A 7,231-nucleotide genomic window follows, 5' to 3' on the forward strand; every position below is an offset into this window, starting at 1 on the left:
ACTCGTGCGGGAGACTTTTTCCGCTTCGCGGCAAGTCGTCGCGCCGTGCTCTCCGCATCAACCGCGTACGCAGCGAACCGCAAACGTCGGGCGCAGCCTCCTCACCTCCCTGCGCTTTGCGCGCGAACGTTCCCTGTTCGCGCGGCAAAGCCTGGAGGAGGCACGGCCCCGCAGCGTGTTCGAGCGCCCGGTCTACGGGACACCCTGCTTACTTCGAGGGCAACAAGCGCAACGCAAGGCTGCGATCTCGCGCACTTTGCGCACGGCTGGAGAAGCTTTGCTGGCCGGCTTTCGCTCCTCGTGTTTACCGTGCGTTAAAGTTGCGCGTCCGTGGCTCTCGCAGCTCTTGCGCGCCCGGTCGCAGAGAGGAGTACGCAACCTCGACCGCACTTTCCCTGCAGGCTTCCTTCCGACTCGAAGTCCTGCGGCGGTCTCAACGAGGTGCCACATCCTCAATGCAGTCGGTCGCCCCCGTTTCGGTTGGGCTCTGGCACGACGGTCGCCACCGTCTCGCCCTTGAGTGGCCGCTGTTGGCGCTCGCTGTGAGGTGTTCAGCGTGCTGTCCGTGTTGCCGACGCGGTCAAAACGAGTCGACGGCTCACGTTCCCTTGTGCGCCGAAGGCTCTCTTGATATGTGATCCGACCCTCAGACAGACGAAGCCAAGGGAAGACCCAAGGCCGCAATGTGCGTTCAAAGAATCAGTGCTCAGTGTGTCCTGCAATTCACACCAAGTCTCGCAGCTGGCTGCGTTCTTCATCGACCCGAGAACCGAGTGATCCACCGCTTAGAGTCGTGAAAAAGTGTTTGTTCAATTCCGTACAGTCAAAACCAAACGTTTCTGGCACTCGGCCAAACAGTGGCCAAGAAGGGCGCTTTTCAGCGCACGCTTGGACTCCAAAACTCTGCCGCGCCTTTTTCGGCTGCCGCAAATCGAGCAAACGGTGTGTTTCGGACGGCGTTTCGCTTTCGCTACTTGCGAGTGCTTTCGTGGTCCACCCCTCTATAAATACTCGGGAGGCGTCGAAGCCGGTTCTCCAAGCCGGACCCGTAGGTATCGTTGTGTGCTCGCTCTCATTGGCCCGCCTAACCAGAAAATGCCTGCGGTACACCCATTTGGATAAGAGTGCACGCAGATGCGGGCCTCGACGGCTACACATTTCCTCGGGCGGCCGCCTCCCGGCCTCCGTGGAGCGCGGGATGCACGGTCCCATCGACAAGCCTCTCCCGTTTTTACCGTGGCGTCGCGGTTCACCACGGCAGGCGGGTCGGTCTCCTCCGCATAAAAAGGGGGACCCCCGCTTTTTGTTCCACGAAATCGCACAAGCTTTTTTCGCATCCACGGTTTGCCACCGCACACCAAAATGCCGATCCGGCTGCCTACTTTAGCCAACAGGTGGAGCCAGGCGCGCCGTACTTGCGCGGCACTTCCCACGTCCACCGAAGTCGGTGCCAAGGACCACTTTCGGCGCCGGAGCCGCGTACGAGCCTACTCGAGGCGGAAGAACGAAGCCAGCAAGGGCCTGGCCGCAAGTGCGTTCAATTGTCGGGACGTCCAAGTCCCTCGTTCTTCCGTGCTTCCTCTTTTGGCAAGTCGTTGCAGCACCTTCCCAAAGCGCGCAGACCCGCTAATCGCGACGAGCGCGACGTGGCCGTGCCGCCTTTCCCTCGGCAGCAAGCAAAACGCCTGGCAACGTCGACGCTCCCCTAACCGCGATCTCGCACCGTGTTTCGTGTGGCGAATTCAAAAGCCGGCCGGCGCTGCTGCAACCATTACGGTCGGTACGCATACGCCGCGGAGGGCGGGACGGTCATCGGAGCGTGCGGTTCCTCCATCGAGTACTGCGCACCTCGGCCGTCGCATCGCCGTGCCATGACCGGCCGCGCGTCAACGCGAACCGGTGCCAGCGAGATCCCTCGCCTGCAAGAACCGACCGGCAGCCTCCGTCACCCGAGGACGCGGAGGCGCTTGCCGCGGACGGCGGGACGGTATGCACTGGTGCACAGCGGACCCGTCACATCGCCAGTTCCTTGACCGACCGCCGACGCTTGTGCCGTTCCTCTCGTACTTGGCAGTCGCCGCGCGATTGTCGGGTCTCGTTCTTGCACGCTCGAACGGTCGGGAGGGCACTCGGCTGGCGTTTCGGGAACGCGCAGCCTCGCCTTCTACCGACGTAACCACGACTCGCCGTTCGCGCTCCGCCGCTCCTGTTTACAGTACTAGGCGGTCCCGCAGCGGTCGGGTCGCGCATTTCGAGCGCTTCGAGCCACGGTGCAGTGGCGGGTCGAAAGCCGACCTATGAGTGCGTTGCGCCGTTTGTACCCGCGTCCGCCACCTGGCCGACCGTCCAAGGTCGCGGTGTTGGCGTCCGCTGGGCGCAACAATTTGTCACGGGGTGCCGCTCCACATTCAGGCAGCCCCGTGGGGAAAAGCCGACCCCGCGTCCAAACGGGGTCAGCGGCAGAAAGTGTCGGGCGCAGACGCAGCTGAGGCGCTCACCCTTCACAATCCGTTAATGATCCTTCCGCAGGTTCACCTACGGAAACCTTGTTACGACTTTTACTTCCTCTAAATGATCAAGTTTGGTCATCTTTCCAACAGACCGGCGCAACCGAAAGGCCGCGCCGGACATCGGTCCGAAGACCTCACTAAATCATTCAATCGGTAGTAGCGACGGGCGGTGTGTACAAAGGGCAGGGACGTAATCAACGCGAGCTTATGACTCGCGCTTACTGGGAATTCCTCGTTCAAGGGGAACAATTGCAAGCCCCTATCCCAATCACGAAAGAAGTTCCACGGGTTACCCAGTCTTTTCAGACAGGGATAAAGACACGCTGCTTCCTTCAGTGTAGCGCGCGTGCGGCCCCGGACATCTAAGGGCATCACAGACCTGTTATTGCTCTGTTTCGTGCGGCTAGGAGCCGCTTGTCCCTCTAAGAAGGTTGTAAGGTGCTGGGAACCCCGCACCTATTTAATAGGCTAGAGTCTCGTTCGTTATCGGAATTAACCAGACAAATCGCTCCACCAACTAAGAACGGCCATGCACCACCATCCACCGAATCAAGAAAGAGCTCTCAATCTGTCAATCCTCCCAGTGTCCGGGCCGGGTAAGTTTTCCCGTGTTGAGTCAAATTAAGCCGCAGGCTCCACTCCTGGTGGTGCCCTTCCGTCAATTCCTTTAAGTTTCAGCTTTGCAACCATACTTCCCCCGGAACCCAAGTACTTTGGTTTCCCGGAAGCTGCCCGCCGAGTCATTTGAGTAACTCAGGCGGATCGCTGGTTGGCATCGTTTATGGTCAGAACTAGGGCGGTATCTGATCGCCTTCGAACCTCTGACTTTCGTTCTTGATCAATGAAAACATTCTTGGCAAATGCTTTCGCAGTAGTTCGTCTTGCGACGGTCCAAGAATTTCACCTCTAGCGCCGCAATACGAATGCCCCCGTCCGTCCCTCTTAATCATTACCTCGTATTCCAAAAACCAACAGAACAGAAACGAGGTCTTGTTCTATTATTCCATGCAAGTTTATTCAGGCGACTCGCCTGCGTTGAGCACTCTAATTTTTTCAAAGTAAAAGCACCGGCCATCTCGAGGCACACAATGAAGTGCACCAAGAAAGAACCGGCATGATGTTCAGTCCGAGCCGTCGCATCGGGTAGATGCACTACTCGTCTGGAACTGAGATCCAACTACGAGCTTTTTAACCGCAGCAGCTTTAGTATACGCTATTGGAGCTGGAATTACCGCGGCTGCTGGCACCAGACTTGCCCTCCAATTGATCCTCGTTAAAGGATTTAGAGTGTACTCATTTCAATTACGGGGCCTCAAAAGAGTCCCGTATTGTTATTTTTCGTCACTACCTCCCCGTGCCGGGAGTGGGTAATTTGCGCGCCTGCTGCCTTCCTTGGATGTGGTAGCCGTTTCTCAGGCTCCCTCTCCGGAATCGAACCCTGATTCTCCGTTACCCGTAACAACCATGGTAAGCAAGTAACCTACCATCGAAAGTTGATAAGGCAGACACTTGAAAGAAACGTCGCCGGCTCGTGGCCATGCGATCAGCACAAAGTTATCCAGAGTCACCACACAATACGGGCCGAAACCCGATCGATCTTGGTCTAATAAAAGCACCCGTTACCCAAAGGGCTCCAGGCTCACTGCATGTATTAGCTCTAGAATTGCCACAGTTATCCAAGTAGGAAGAAACGATCTAAGGAACCATAACTGATTTAATGAGCCATTCGCGGTTTCGCCTTATTTCGGCATGTACTTAGACATGCATGGCTTAATCTTTGAGACAAGCATATTGCCACGAGGAATTGTTAAGGCGCAGTACAACGCAGACGTTGTTAAAAGAGGAACGCTGACGGCATCGCTACGACTCATGAAGCCCGCCGGAAGGCACGAGCCGGCCCAGCCTGTGCACGAGCTGCTACCGAGCAGCGGAAAAGAAGAGAAGAAGAGGACGACGAGCGTTCGCTGTTTTCTCCCAGCTACTGTGTAGTTCTTTTGGCTTTGGGCACAAGTTCGCCCTTATTAAACCTTGTAAATAGGACGTCCCGGGTGTGAGGTTGTTATATCCGTTACATTTTCTGGTGGAGGAGCCTGGGTACATGATTCCGAGCCCCACGCAAGAGCGAAGTCCAAGCACTGACCAGCCGCAACCAGTGGAGCTTACACCGGTGCACCAACGAGTCAGCCGCCGTATCCGAGGAGAGTTGCCAGAATTTGGGCCACTCCCTTCTGTATCAAGGGCATCGGTGACGGAGACAAGCGCCGCCACCACCATGACGAGCCAAGTTACGCCGGCACAACTCATCGTAAGCCAACCGGTCATCCCAAAGGTGTTTCATGGTGACCCATACGAGGACGCCGAAGACTGGTTAGAGCATTTCGAGAGAGTGGGAAATCTAAATCAGTGGAACGAGGAAGGCAAGCTGCGTAACGTCTACATTGCGTTGGAAGACTCTGCACGAGTGTGGTACGAAAACCACGAGGCATCTCTGACGTCGTGGCAAGAGTTTCGGCGGCAGCTACTGAGTACGTTCGCCAACAGTGATCGCCGGGAAAAGGCGGAAGCAGCTCTCCGCACACGGATTCAACGAACGAACGAAACTGTCGCGATGTACATCGAAGACATGTCCCGCCTTTTCAAGCGAGCTGATCCTGGCATGACGGAAGACAAGAAAGTGCGCCACCTCATGCACGGGGTAAAGCAAGAATTGTTCGCGGGACTCATCCGCAATCCGCCCCGTACTGTTGCTGAGTTTCGGTCGGAAGCAACAACCATCGAAACGACGCTTCAGCAGAGAGCCCGACAGTACAACCGCGACGTAGCCGGTGCATCCGCAGGAGTCTACTCAGCAGGCGTCGTGGATAATCTTGACACATTGCGCGAGCTCGTCCGGTCTGTTGTCAGGGAAGAATTAAGGAAACTGCAGTCACCTGATGTCACCCCCGAGCTGTCTCTTGCTGAAGTTGTCCGAGACGAAATTCGACAGGCCATGCGGGAGCCGCGGAGTGATGTGCCGGCGACACGACGGGCGGTAACGTACTCCGAGGTGCTCAGGCGACCTACTCTGCACTGTTCGCCGATCGAGACACCAAGTACTTATGTGCAGACAATGCGCAGCCCGCCTGAAATCGTAGAGGCAACACGCACTCCACCTCGTGCGAGAGAGATGATGCCACGGAAGAGCGATGTGTGGCGAGATGCCACACGTAGGCCCTTGTGTTTCCACTGTGGAGAGGCTGGCCACCTGTACCGATTCTGCCGATATCGTCAAGCTGGTCTTAGGGGATTCGCCATCAATGCACCGTGTCCGCGAAACGGCGAAAGACCTTCCGAGATTGAAGAATACCTATGCTCACGTCGGGAATTTGACCCGCCTCGTCGTCATCAACCACGCTCACCATCCCCTATGCGCTACCGCTCGTCTAGCCCACGTCCCTTCCCAAGCACGTCTAGGCAGCGTTCGCCTAGCCCAAATCCGGGAAACTGAAGAGGGCGACCTGTGGAGGCGAGGCCGCTGGCGACTTGGGATATGAAGATCCTCCACTGCGGTACGAGCCTGATAACGACGACTGTTTCCAGGTAAAGGAGTGCAGTACAGAGAAAATTACTTCAGACTTGCCGTTGGTGATTGACGGACTAGAGCTCAATGCTTTGATCGATACTGGTGCGGATTATTCTGTGATAAGTTACGAATTAGCGAAGCGACTCAAGAAAGTTCTGACCGAATGGGGTGGACCTCAAGTACGTACTGCAGGTGGTCACCTCATAACCCCTTCCGGCCGATGTACCGCAAGGGTCATGATACGGGGCTTCACTTACGTCGGTGACTTTGTCGTCCTGCCTGTGTGCTCGAGGGAAGTGATACTGGGAATGGATTTCCTACAAGCTAATGGTGCGATTATCAATTTACAGAGGTCGAGCGTGTCCTTTTCGACGGAGCAAGCTTTAAAGGTAGCACGATCAGATGAACGATGTACCACTCCACTGCGCGTCGTCGACGATGATGTGACTGTACCGCCACGGAGCAGTATAATGGTTCTCGTGCATAATGATGCATTCAGCGACTACGAGGGTGTGGCGGAGAGCAACGTGGATGTTTTCTTGAAAAGAGGCGTTTGTGTGGCACGAGGGATTATCCAGCTGCGAAACGGGTGCACAGACATCCTCTTGACGAATTTCGGTAACGAATTCCAGCACATCGCAAAAGGGACGGCAATAGCGTTTCTTCATGAGTTCTGTGAAGTGACAGAAATATGCAGTCTTGAAACGACGTCACCGAATGTGAAACTTCCATCTGATGCCTGCGACACAATATACGTAAATCCTAATCTTTCAGAGATTCAACGTCAACAGCTATACGACCTCGTGCGGGAATTTGGCAGCTGTTTCTCCAACAGTTCAAAGGTACGGCGCACGAGCATTACAAAACACAGGATCATAACGGACGAGACAACCAGGCCGGTATGCCAGCACCCGTATCGTGTTTCCCCTAAGGAAAGGGAAGTCATCAAGAAGCAGGTACGAGAAATGCTTGAAGATGATGTTATCCAGCCTTCTAACAGCCCGTGGTCATCTCCCGTGGTGCTTGTCAAGAAGAAGGATAACACGCTACGGTTTTGTGTCGACTACAGGAAACTGAATGCTGTGACTAAACGGGATGTATATCCCCTTCCACGCATCGACGACACGTTAGATCGACTTCGGTGTGCCAAGTTCTTCTC

The 7,231-nt window shown here is 55.7% G+C and overlaps 2 non-coding genes across 2 annotated transcripts; both read right to left on the minus strand.

Moving 5' to 3' along the window:
- Positions 1-640: 640 nt before the first annotated feature.
- Positions 641-793, minus strand: LOC142792884 (5.8S ribosomal RNA). The gene has a single exon (XR_012891276.1). It is a non-coding gene; the product is annotated as a 5.8S ribosomal RNA (ribosomal RNA).
- A 1,719-nt stretch (positions 794-2,512) lies between these two features.
- Positions 2,513-4,320, minus strand: LOC142792889 (small subunit ribosomal RNA). The gene has a single exon (XR_012891281.1). It is a non-coding gene; the product is annotated as a small subunit ribosomal RNA (ribosomal RNA).
- Positions 4,321-7,231: the final 2,911 nt, after the last annotated feature.

This window comes from Rhipicephalus microplus, unplaced genomic scaffold, assembly GCF_043290135.1.
Source record: "Rhipicephalus microplus isolate Deutch F79 unplaced genomic scaffold, USDA_Rmic scaffold_257, whole genome shotgun sequence".
In the NCBI taxonomy this organism is placed as follows: Eukaryota; Metazoa; Arthropoda; class Arachnida; order Ixodida; family Ixodidae; genus Rhipicephalus; species Rhipicephalus microplus.